The sequence below is a fragment of the Lycorma delicatula genome, chromosome 1 (genome assembly GCF_047948215.1).
Source record: "Lycorma delicatula isolate Av1 chromosome 1, ASM4794821v1, whole genome shotgun sequence".
Classification (NCBI taxonomy): Eukaryota; Metazoa; Arthropoda; class Insecta; order Hemiptera; family Fulgoridae; genus Lycorma; species Lycorma delicatula.
Genome location: NC_134455.1, coordinates 383,770,650 through 383,784,562, shown reverse-complemented (window position 1 = coordinate 383,784,562; position 13,913 = coordinate 383,770,650). Strand labels below are relative to the sequence as shown.

Genomic DNA, 13,913 nt, shown 5'->3' with positions numbered 1-13,913 from the left:
ACTGGGTTTCATCATATCACACAATAGATGCAAACCATTTTGTAGCGGGGGCCAAATTTCACTCAGTTTCATTAATGTATAGAGGTGATTTATGAAAGTTCCTCCTAGCAACACCTTCTGTTTAAAAAAGTAATTGTAATAAGAAAATTATTGTTTATTAAGTTAAAAGGCATTATTCATGACACCAAAAATTTGGTCAGCATTATGATCTTATTTCCGTTACATAAATAAAAATATGTAATTGTTATAGAATGTATAAAAATATACTCATGTGACATACACAAAGGTATCACAGTTCAAAATGTCTATCACTGAGCAGTACAGATGTCTAGTTTTGCTTAAAAAAAAAAAAACAAACATTACCAATTAGAAATATTGAAAAAACCAAGTTCTTGAATGGCACAAGAAATTCTGTAAGGTTACAAATGGGTGGACATTAGGCAACATGACAAAGTTTACAAGCAGTTGAAATACAATATATAAATTCATACAATAGCAATAAAATAAATACAATCTGGTAAGGGTCCTCTTAAAATCAGGAAAGGATCGGAGTGAGGTCAGCAGTTATCGACCCATCAGCCTCTTGCCGGTAATCGGAAAGTTTCTTGAAAGGCTGGTTGTGGAACGGCTCTGGGAAAGCATCGATATGAACTCATTTCTAAACCGAGGCCAGTATGGCTTCATGAAAAGGGTTCGCACCGAGGATTGCATCTTAAATGCTCTTGCCGAGGTGGAAAGCGCCAGTGCCGAGAAGGAAAGCGCCGACTGTAAATATGTTTTGGCAATTTTTATTGACATAGAGGCAGCATTTCCTTCCTTAAGCGCCAGTGCCGAGATGGAAAGCGCCGACTGTAAATATGTTTTGGCAATTTTTTATTGACATAGAGGCAGCATTTCCTTCCTTATATTTTAGTTCTGTCCTCTATGAGTTGTAACGCCGCAATGTTCCTGTAGCCCTGCAGGCCGTAGTACGAGACTACTTGTCAGATCACACGGCTCTGTTTAAGGGTGCGCACCTAGTGGTGGAAACGTGTCACCAGGGGAAGCCCGCAGGGCTCCGTTCTCGATCCGTTGCTGTGAAACCTGGTATTCGACGGATTTTTGGGACTGACATTCCCGTAAGGGGTCACGGCCCAGGCTTTCGCCGATGACTGTCTCCTGTTAGTTCGTGATAATTCACGACCGCAGCTAGAAGACCGAGCGCAAGCGGCTTTGTCAACCGCAGAGGGCTGGATGGACATTCAAATTTAAGGATTTCTGTACCCAAGACGAAGTTTATGCAAACAAATTATCATACAGTTGTAACCCCTATTTTAAGTAGAAAGGCTGTGTAAGTAGGCAGCCGAGTTCCAGTTGATCAGTACCTAGGTGTTTTGTATGATGAGAGTTTGCTGTTTAGCAACCGCATTAGGCAAGTAGCGGCGGACGTCGTCTCTGTGATGCACAAACTTAAGAGGATTGCTCGAAAGTGTCTTCGAAAGTATGACCTCTTACGCGGCGTCCGTTTGGCGCATAGGTTGGAAAGAAATCGAGCACTTATTCAAAATTTAAGGAGTGCCCAGCGCAGAGCCTAAATTGTATGCACTGGTGTTTTTAACACTACCTCCTACGAGGCTACCACTGTATTGGAAAAGGCTCACCCAATCGATTTAGTGGTGAAAGTTCGGGCGGTCATATGGAAACTGCGAAGAGGAGGGGAGGCCGAGGTATTTGGATACGGTTTCGAGCCGGCCCTGTAAAGGAGCGGAACGGTGATCTCAATGCACCGGTTCCATATTTCGAACAGTTGCCCATCTCCCGCCTGCGGAGGAAGCTTTACAGCCTCGCGATGGAAGCATGGCAACAAGAATGGCACGCCACGACTAAGGGAAGGTCCTTGTATAGATTTATACAGGATCTGGGGGTTATGGTATGCCTCTCCTTTGCTTTTAAGGGCAACGGGAGCCCGAGTGCTATCCAACCATGTAAATTTAAACCAATATTTGTTTCGGTTCCACCTGGCAGCTGATGAACTGTGCGTCTGCGTGGAGGTCCAGTCGAATCAACACATAATTTTCGACTGCTCAGCTCTTGGGGGGCCAAAACTCAGGCCACCCTGGAACTTAGAGGTCAAGGGGAAAATTGGCACTCACAAGCGGCGAGCCACATTGTCGGACCGTATGGGAGTTCCTTGATGCGGTTGCTTTGTTCAACCGACATCAGTAGTTTACCTAAGGGAAAAGACTCCAACCGAGCTGCTGTAGGAAGCTAACCAAAAGATATGGCTGGCTACCAGCCAGATTAAGGCTCCAAGCACTTTAATGGTGGACAGATACTTGCTGGCATTCAGCGGCCTAGGCGTGGCAGCTAATTGCTGTCTTTGACGAAATAAATTATTTACTAATAGTCACATATATTTTAGCAGCTGACGGGGTGCGCATACCGATTTTAGTGATATATGACAAGTGGGCGATTGGACACGCAATCGAGTGGTGTATAGTATCACGCTTTTAGGTTAGCTAAAGGAGCTAGCTCGCTAGACTAGGAGTTTGCTAAACTGTTTCATGGTTCAGTAGCCGTTTGTTGTACCGACATTCGGTCTTATGCTTTAGGGCGACCGAATGGGGTGGCGGAGGGAGAAATGCCAAGCAAACCAACCAACTAGGTACATATTAATTTTAAGAACAGCAATTATAACTGTTATTGTCAGTCATTCATTTATTTTAGAATAGTTTTTCTACTGAAAAAATTTCAACAGATGCTTTTTGAAACTGTTGATGGTATTAGATTTTCTGAAAATTAGAGCAAGTTTATTACAAAATTATCTGCATAACAAGGGAGTTTTTTAAAAGCAGCAGTTCGGTGCAGTGGAAATAAAAATTTATCTCTATGCAGGTATTGTATTTTTGATTTCCAAATCAAGATATTTATTTAAATAGATTGGGTTTTTACAAAATATAACCAAATTATATAAATAAATATAAGGAAATGTTAGTACGTTTTAGTGACTATAGCTGAGCTTGCATGAATAACATGTATAGGCATGATTAATGGCGTCGACTGTCTTTTTTTGTATTCTGAATAATTTCTGAGTCTGTGGATAAACCCTAAAAGATGACTCCACAGGCCAACGATGAATATACATATCCATAAATTACAAAATAAGCCTTATTCAGTCCCATTAAACTGGTCAACATAAAATTTGGAACTGAAAAGGAAGTAGGTGTTCTTTGTAGTATTTTATATGATGAATCTGAATATGTATTCCAAACCAACCCATCGTGTAATGTTCTTAAGTTACAACCCCTTAAATTTATTTGTTCCATAATTCATGGAACAAACAATACAATAAGTTAGTTCGTTTGTACGTTTGCTTATTAATTTCTGATTTATATTGTGATGCATCCTGTCCTGTAGACCTATATTTGATATATGATAGTCGAATGATGTCATTTCATGTCACGCCAGAGAAGTATAGACATGTCAGTGAGTCAAGCAATGAGTAATTCAACGTGATGAAATTTTCTTCAGTACAAGTTCTGCTCTTGGTATGACTTGCTGTGTTCTTTAGCTGTGGTAGTGGGTTTATAATAAGATTGTTTCATAAGTGATGAGTGCCATAAATTTAGAGAAAGATTTTTGTCAGAACAACTTTTGGTATTATTTTATTGAACCTCAAGATATGTTAAGTAGTGTGTGTATGTGTGGCTGCTCGTGCGCGTGCACATGTGTGTTTTATTGGACTCCATGGTATAACAATTTTATGAAGTAATTAAGAATTTGTAAATTAAAACTTATTTATATTTATAATTAAGTAAGTATTTCTGTAATATTTTGGTTTACTTACATTTAATAAAAAAATATTTTGAATTTTACAATGAATAAAAATTGAGCTTGTAAAAGTTCTCCAAATATTTTTTGTTACGTTTGCGGAGAATTCACCGTGAAAAGTCAAGGAAAACCAGTATCAAATCTGCTGAACATTATTTTCACTGTTTCTTGGGAGACCAAGATAAACCATGGGCTCCACATGTAGCATGCATCAAGTGCTACGTTAAACTAACCCAGTGGTTAAAAGGAAAAAAAGAGCATTTGCCTTTTGGCGTACCTATGATTTGGTGATAGCCTACTAACTATTATGATGACTCCTAATTTTGCTTAACAAATGTTACTGGTTTCAATTCAAATAATAAAAGCAGTATAGCATACCCAAATGTTTGTTCAGCTATGAGACCAGTAGTTTATGGTGTTGATTTACTGATACCAATTGCTCCAACTTCTTGGAAAGAAATTTCTGATTCTCCAGAAGGCTCAACTGATGAATATTCAACTTCAACAGATATTAATTACAATCCAGAAGAATCAAATACTAAACCTAACCTCATTACACAAGCAGAACTGAGCAACCTAATATGTGACTTGTATTTGTCAAAACAACATTCAGAACTCCTAGATTCATGTCTTAAAGAATGGAATTTATTAAACAAGGATACTAAACAAAAATTTCAGAATATAGAAACCGAAATGAAAATTTACTGAAATACTTTAGAAGAGATGGTTTAATTTGTTCCTGACATGATGTTTAAGGGCTAATGTCTGAACTGGTCACTGAATATGTCATTCATGATTGGCATTTGTTTATAGACTCATAAAAAAGAAGCTTAAAGGCAGTGTTGTTGCATAACTCGAATAAATTTTCTTCTATTACGGTACCAGGTAGCACAGGCTGTAGGAATGAGAGAAACATATTAAAGTATATAAAAAATTTTAAAGCCATTAAATATGATAAACATTCATAGCAAATCATTGCTGACCTGAAAGTGATAGAGCTTCTTCTCAGTCTCCCGAGTAGCTTTACAAAATATATGTGTTTCTTATGTTTGCAGGATATTCAGGCTAAACACTACATGGTTAAAGACTGGTTAAAAGAAATCAGTTTACCCCACGAAAGGAAAATATTGTCAATATTCCCCTTGTCAAAGCAGATTGTATTATTTTACCACCTCTACACATAAAACTATACCTGACGAAGAATTTTGTAAAAAGCATTAGATAAAGATGGAGATTAACAATTTAGCTGAGGTTTTTGCACATTAAGTAAAGTCAAATTAAAAGAGGGAATATTCATTGAATAACAAATAAGAAAATTAATTTGTAAAAATATATTTGACAGCAAACTGAATCCTAAAGAACTAGCAGCATGGAAGTCGTTCAAAGATTCATTACTGATTTTCTTGGAAACAAAAAAGCTGAAAACCACGATCAGCTTATAAATTAACTTAGTGAACTACAAAAATTTAGACTGCAGAATGTCATTGAAAATTCATTTTTTACATTCTCATTTGGACTTTTTCTTCTTAAACTTGGATGACATCAGTGATGAACAAGGAGAAAGTTTTCATCACGATGACTGCAAAATAAGGGTAGGAATTTCAATTGTAATTATTATTTTTGTATTCTATTATTTAAAAAGTTTTTCAATATTTTAAAGTGCCATAAGTAAAAATCTGAGGGTGATGAAGAAAAACTGATCTCATTTTAAGATTCAGCATAAAAATACATTCTAATTCACCTACTTTTATCTCAGTTTCAAATTATTTTTTTTTTTTTGATCTGTGTTATAAGTTGGGCTGTATGTTTCTTCCACATTAGTCGTTCATCTACAACAATACCAAGGAAGGAAATCTCTGGTACCAAATCGAGATCTATTGGTAATCCAGAAAAAGATTTACCATCATTATGATTTAAGTGAAAATTTATTAATCATAATTAAGTTAATCACCAAACCACTGCATTTAAACAAATTCTTTATGATCTTTAGATCCCTACTGAAATATTAATCCACATCTAAATTCGCTGGCCAAGTAATACAAACCGTGATGTCAACAGAAAAATTAATCTGCTGTGTCTTCAGAATTGAATAAGACAGTTCATTTATATAAACAAGTAAGAGAGAAGTTCCTAAAATTGGTCCCTGTGGTATTCCATCAACAACCTAACCAAACCTGCTTGAGCAATTCATTAAACCAGTAACCACCCTCTGCGTTCTATCTTTCAGACAATACTACAATCATCTCAGCACTAAACCAATCACCCCATAATGCATGTTTCTAAATCAGGAAAAAATGCTTAACACATCAAAGGACTTACTGAAATCACAAAATAACCCTATGACCCCTTCAAGGCCTGCCCAAGGCACTAACAACACAAGATATAAAGTCATTAATGGTACTTCTACTTTCACAAAAACTAAAACTGGCTATCAGACAATAATTTATTATCTTCTAAGCGATCAACTTCCTTTATTATCTTCTAAGTGATCAACTTCCTAATTGCTTTAAATAATTCATGAAAATGATAAAATTGATATGGGATGGTAATTTTTTAATTCTAACTGAGAACCAATTTTCCTCTTTAAAGATAAAGACATGATGAATACTAGATTTATTTACTAGAATTAATTTACTATACTTGAAATAATGTGAAGAACTCCTGTTTTAAATGTAGTGTTTATTAATAAGCAATTAAAACACTTGACTTGTTATAAATTTGTTATAAATTTAGTATATCTTTTTATAAGAAATGGAGGAATATCATCATTGTTAAGAGTCCCTGACAAACTTATGTGGGAAATTATGTTAACACTTCAGAATCAGAAAGAAGCTGAAGTTTGAAAGAAGCTAATATAATTAATTTGTTTTTTCTAATTTGGAAAGAAGTTCTTATACAAGATCAGTATTGGTTTTAGGTTGCAAATGGATATAAAAAATTCACAATAAGAGGTTTGTCCATCAGCAGTAATTGAAAAATTTCATAATTCGTTATATCCTTAACAAAATTCAAGTAGCTTTAGTCCTTTACTTGAGCATTAATTCTGCGACATAAAAATACTTTTTAGCAGTACAGATATATTTCTTTAAAAGTTTTTATATACCTGTATTTAAAATATGAAGGAAGGAATGTTGGAAAATTTATATAATTTATGCAATTTTTTTTCTTATTACAAGAGATATGGATTCCAGTTGGGATTCAACCTTCACATGAATAATTCCAAGAGTACACATTCTAATCCACCAGGTTGGTCTATTGGTGAATTCATCATCGCAAATCAGCTGATTTTGAAGTCGAGAATTCTAAGGTTTAATTCTAGTTAAGGCAGTTAATATTTTTATACAGATCTGAATATTAGATTGTGGAGACTGATGTTCTTTGGGGGTTGGGTTTCAATTTACCACACATCTCAGGAACGATTGACCTGAGACTGTAAAAGACTACACTTCATTTATATATCATCCTCATTCAAATTCTGAAGTAATACCTTACAGTGGTTCCGGAGGCTAAACAGAAAAGAAAGCAGAGTACACATCTATTGAGGGACACTACTTTGAGGTATGATAATACAAAATTTTCTAATGTAAAATTTTTATAAAATAAATGTAATTCAGGAATTTTTTGAACCTCTCATATAAGAAATTTTTACATCACATGTGTTTTACATTCCATGATTTTACATCCATAATCTTTTTCCAAGGGTCAGAAGAATGTGTATTATATGTTGGAACTGATTTCTTAAATGTATATCATATGTGAAATTATTCTCGAATCTTTTTTTTTACTTTTTGCAGAGCATAAACCATGGAAAACACTCTGAATATCAACAAGGCTCAACAATTAATTGATTGATAGATTTAAATTAGTTATTGAATTCTATGCGGCAATGGAAGTTGGACTGATATTCGTCAAATGCAACAAGAAAGGTTGTGGCAAAGTTACCAGATATTGGGAAAAGAGCTCTAAAAACTACACGGAAAAATAAATTTAAGGCAGCAATATTGGGGTATTTCAAGTGAAGTCATGTTAACTGTAAATCAGTCTTAAATTTTTAGTAGACATTATAATAGACAAAATTAAAAGCCCAGAATCACAAACAATTTTCATGAAAATTAAAATATCGTAACGGGGGTTACTTCCCCAATTTGCTAGGGCAATTTTTTCTGATTTACAAGCAATAGATGATATTAGAGGGATAGTTAGAAGGGAAAAATTGTGCATGCAAGAACGTTTGAAATATGTAAAACAAATTGTTAGGGATGTACAATGTAGGGGGTATACCGACATGAAAAGATTGGCACTAGATGGGGAATCTTGGAGAGCTGCATCAAACCAGTCAAATGACTGAAGACAAAAAAATTTGAAAATAAGACCCGCTTGATTGTAAGACCCTCCAAGTTTTGAGGGCAAATTTAAAAAAAAAAAATCTGCAAATGTTAGACCTGTCAGTTTGACAGGCTGTAATTCCTAGAAAAACAGTTCTTTGTGAATTTCTTTGTTCCTGTACAAAGTTAACTTGATTTAACTGTATGTAAATGTTTTGGAGGTATTTGTTTAACAGTTTCAGGGGTATTCATACATTACAGAAAGCTAATCAATCACTTCCAGTGCAGTTAAAGTAATGATTCTCAAACCTTTTTTTCAGCTACTGTAATACCTTGTTAACTGGTACTACAGTAATTCAGGGAGTCATTGTTCAAGGAGTCAAAATTACTATTTACACTAAGTTTATTTTTTTCATCAAGATGTAATAATCATATTAAAATCATTGCTGCAATAAATCGGTCAAATTATAACTCAGATGCACAGTCATCTATGAGTAATGAGAATGTTTTCTTATAAGAAATGAGCACTATTTAATATATAATTAAGTTCATATTAAACACTTCTAAGTAACATTTATTTTTCTTACAAATCATATTTATTTTATTCAGATACTCATTTAAAGCCCAGTTCACACAGAAAACAAAACTTATCTAAACTATGTTATGTTCTGCTAGGTTTTGTAGAGTTTGGCTTCACCTTCATCGCTAATCTACACTATTCTAGACTACCTAAATTTTTCTTCCTCTAAAATCCAGTGTAATTTCTGTACTGCTCTGGTTAAGTTTAGTGGTTTCCTCTAAAATGCCTTGAATTTTGAAATAAAGCACCTTCATTCCAAGTTCAGGCTTAAAATTTGATAAATTTTAACTTTCATTTACTATTTAATTAGTTAATGACTTCAATGTAACAGTGTTATTAGTAGGTGTCCTGCAATTATATTTGCTGTTAATCATACAGATAGTGAGATTGGTCGTAAAAAATAACTTTAAAAAACTGTTTATAGGGTTCAGTAAAGAAAAACAACATGGTTAAGGCCATTTTGGGCTTAATTTTTCATAGCATACATTACTTGAAATAGCTATAGTATTTTCAGGAGCAACTCCAATCACGGTGCTTACAATGTTTGGTTACAGCAACTAACACGCATATTAATTACACCAATAAAAACATTTATCATTAAAGATTGACAGTTGATAAAGTGACTGACAATTAAACAACTATTATGAAGAATACTAACTGATAAAAACACAAAATTGTTTCTAAAAATCCTTACATTTAAACAGACACATATGAACAAACGTTTATAACAGCAATACTCAAATTACCTATACTTGCTCAGATTAATGCGAATTCATAAAGCTGGTTTAATACTTTTAACAAAGTAAACCTCATTTTGCAAATTATAGCACCATATATAACATCAAACAACTAATTCACATCATTCATTCACTAATTAGTATACCACAGCAGTAAAAAAAAATAAATATGTGATAAAAATAAATCTACTACCAAAACTATATTAACCCAAGTCTTCGTGATAAAAACACCAAGAATCCTAAAACATACCGTACCTTTAAGTTACGTTAGATGCAATATAATACGACAACAAAGCAAAATTTTACATCATTTTAAACAAACTACATTTTGTAAACACACCGAAGTAAAAGTTAAATAGTTACAATCGCTCTTATATCATTACACAAACATTCTAATTTAAACAAAAGCAAGACACTATGATAATTTTTCAGGAAAACAGTTAAATTCGACACAATATTCACTGTCAAAAGTATCAGTCGATGTAGATATTTCGATTTTTATAGTATCGATTTCTCTATAAAAATTTTTAACTATCGATTGGTTTGCTTGGCGTTTCTCCCGCCACCATCCCATTCTGCCGCCCTAAAGTATTAGACCGAATGTCTGTGTCACAAACGGCAACTGAACCTCGAAAACTTTAGCGACCAGTATACTAACATAGCTCCTAGAGCTTACCTAACAACGTAAGCTGACTAAGCGTGGTGCCATACACCGTCGGCTTACGTGTCCCAACTGCTCACTTGTCATATATTTGCTAAAATGGGTAAGGGCACCCCTACAACTATTAAAAATATAAATGACATACATAATAAAATTTATTTCGTCTAGGCAGCAATTCGATATCACGCCTAGGTCGCTGAATGCCCAAGTATCTGTCCACCATTTTATAGTGCTTGGAGCCATAATAGTTGGCTGGTGGTCAGCCATACTCAGGGTTAGCTTCCCATGGCAATACGGTAAGAGTCTTTCCCTTAAGCAAACTACGGATGCCGGTTGAACAAAGCAACCGCATCTAAGAACTCTCACACGGTCTGACAATGCGGCTCTCGCCACATTGACTTGTCGCTTATAAGTGGCCAATTTTCCCCTTGACCTCTAAGTTCCAGGATGGTCTGTGTTCTGGCCCCTCCAAGAGCGGGCAGTCAAACCATCAGGTGTTCATTTGACTGGACCTCCCCACAGACACACAACTCATCAGCTGCCAGGCAGAAATGAAACATATATTTGTTCAAGTTAGCGTGGTTGTTGTGCTCCTGGGCACCTGTTGCCCTTAAAAACGAGCTTGAGGCATACCATCCCCCCAGATCCATTATAAACTTATACAAGGATCTTCCTTAATCTTTTTTTAACTATCGGTAGTGGAAGTCAGTGTTTTCAGATGTTAATATGCGTGTGGGTTCTTTATAATTGAGAAGGTGAAAATCTTAAGAAATAACGATTTGCAAATTCAGACTGAATTTTGCCTATTCTAATCACTTCAGTTCACAATTTTCTTTCCCCATATCGTAATTTTTAATAGAATATTGAAGTTTTTATACAATGGAACAAAAATTTAGTCTGAATTTTTGATAATGATTATCTATTTAATAAAATTGAAAGCTATCGTTTAATCGCAGAGGGAATTAATTTTGAATGCTGTGCAATTCAGCGTCCAAGTCTAAAGTTGATATTGATAGTAATTTACAGATCTGGTGGTTTTGAAACTTCTGTGCATAAACTATGGGAAACTTTTCAAAAATTCACATAAATTCAATGGATCTATTGAATAAAAAATGTATTAACTTCTTACTTATAACATTTTAAGTATTTATGAAAAATTGAATAAAACAAAATTATTCCTTAAAAATTAAATGTTCTCTTATTGCAATAAGTAAATTTATAATTTAATCATTGTTTACTTAACTTATAATAGTTATTTAGAGTTTTTCCAGAATGTCTTATTTTTAGTTGAATCAAAACAAGAACTATCATAAATGAATATGTTAACACTTATTTATTTTTAAGGTAGCTATTGAGAATACTTGGATTACAGTACTGATGACTATTGCATTTTAATTTGAGACATATGGTAGGGTTTATAAGATTTTGAAAAGTTAAGACTTACTTGGAGAGAAAGGATATTAGCCATAGCATACATTTACTGTCACATCTGTATAACCTATAAAAAATAAATATAAAATCAGCAATGAATATATAAGAAATGACACCTCGGTGTAGCTCAGATGCTAAGGTATCAGACTGAATTAGCTAAATTGAACCCAGGACCTCAACATTTGTGGAATCAGCTGATTCAGTCCAACAACTTACCAATTAAGCTACACTGAGGTGTCATGGGTTTTTTGTTTTTTTAATATTTTACTACCAGAGATGTGAACAATGAGTCATGACTTCATTGAGTAATCTGCTTTTAAACTCTTTCAAATCAAAACATGAAATCCTAATTATGGAAATGGTACCATAGTACAAAATATTCAATGTTTAAAGCAAATCTAAGAAAATTGTCTGAGATGAAATGCACAAAGAAGATTATGTTTTCTTGTACAGGTAGAAATCAAAAAGCAGTTAAGACGTATTTCTTAATGAGCTTAAGAATAGCTAAGTGTGGAAAAGCACATACAATTGCTGAAGAGCTTTTACTACCTGCTGCAAAAAATATGGTGAGCTAGTTACTATATTACTGTCAAATGATACTTTGCACCGCAGAATTGGAAGCACGGTAATAAACATAAAAGAGAACTTAATAACTCCAGTCAAAAGCAGTCATTTTTCCATTATACAACTCAATGAGGGCACAGATGTAAAAACGCCTTTATGATGAGCTATCAGTACAAACTACCACTGATAAAATATTTAAATAGCTGAATGACTTCTTTGCAGAAAATGGATTAGACTGAAAGCAGCACATTAGTTTCTATTCTAATAATGCTTTTTCTACAGCAGGAAAATAGAGAGGTATTGCCAGCAAAAAAAAAAAAAAAAAGAATCAATTACACAAATACCATCTGTGGTATTTGGTACCAAGCTGGTACCATCACTCACTGCAGCTTTCACAGAAAAGCATTTGCAGTAAAATAGATACTTGAACAATTTAAACATGTTCTCCAGGAGACCATCAAAGTGGTCAATTTTATTAAATCTTGGGCTTTAAACCTTTGTTTATTTTTGAAACTGTTTTTTGAAATAGGCAGCGACCACATTCAGATGCTGCTCCACACAAAGGTGAGATGGCTAAAAAAAACAAGTGCTAAGCAGGTTATTTGACCTTCATTCAGAGGTCAGGTATTCCTAATGAATAGAACTGAGTAACTGATTGACAGACAAGCTGTTGCCTTAATGATTTAAATTTAAGTTTGTAAGATAAAACAGAAATCGATTTACAGATATGACAAAACAAAGAGATTTATCAAAAAATGTCAAATGATTAATCATTTGACCTTGCTGAAACTTTTGAAGAATATTTTAAAGAAGACTATTCTGAATTTCAATGGATACGAAACCTTTTCATATTGGATATCATTCCTGGAACCATAACTAACAATTAAACAAAATATTTGATAGAACTATCTTGCAATGGAGATTTGAAAATGGAATTTACTGAATTACAGTTATGTGAATTTTGGCTAAAGGTTAAAAAAAAAACAAAAAAAAATACAGAATGATATCCATTGCTATCCAAAAAAGCATTATTATTTTTAATTCAATTTTCTACAAATATCTTTGTGAAAATGGATTTTCTGCTACAGTGACAGTAAAAAATAACTCTGTAATAAACTGAATCTTTATCCAAATTTGTGCATATAATTAAGTTCAATTGAACCAGATCTGTTCAGTTGTTTCAAGTATGCAGCACCATCCTTCCCACTGAATTTGTAGTGTTCAAGAATATTACAATCAGTAATGTAAATAAATGCATAATGTAACATTTGTTTGTAAAGTAAATAAATATTTTTGTATAAAATGATTAAACAATCTGCATTAAATAAGAAAATTTTAATGCGTGATTGTTTTATACAATAAATAGATTCTTTCAAAAAAAATACAATTTCTGTACTGCTTTACCATTCTGATGTAACTCTTATTACATACTAGCAGACACTGCAATACTTTGCTATTGCTAGATTTGAGTATATATATATATATATATATATATATATATATATATATGTAGGTTAAATGAACACAATTGAAAGTTTATTAAAACATGAAAAAACTGAGCATTACAGAACTTCACAAAATTTAACCTTTCACTTTTTTCCTTTTCACTCTTCCCCTTTTCCCATTTTTCTTTTTCCTCCGAGTGTAAATTGATCCATTAGCTTTTTAGTCTGTAGCAAACACACATATGAACATTGCCTTTTATATATATAGAAGAAGAAATCTATTTGTATATTTGTTTGTTTCGTAAATATCTTGACACCGGCACCACCTAGTGGGGTCATTATTTTCAAAAATATTTCTTT

General features: G+C 33.6%; 1 protein-coding gene across 5 annotated transcripts in view; it reads right to left on the bottom strand.

Moving 5' to 3' along the window:
* Vps15 (vacuolar protein sorting 15) overlaps window positions 1–9,925 on the bottom strand; it is a 173,388-nt gene extending 163,463 nt beyond the window's left edge. For 2 of the 5 annotated variants that reach the window (XM_075353770.1, XM_075353774.1), the window contains exon 1: window positions 9,708–9,925. The gene's annotated coding sequence lies outside the window, so the exon portion shown is untranslated. Of the gene's footprint in view, window positions 1–9,461; window positions 9,676–9,707 lie in introns of those variants that run through there. The other 3 variants (XM_075353769.1, XM_075353773.1, XM_075353771.1) reach the window with 2 other exon arrangements.
* Between the last annotated feature and the right edge of the window lie 3,988 nt (window positions 9,926–13,913).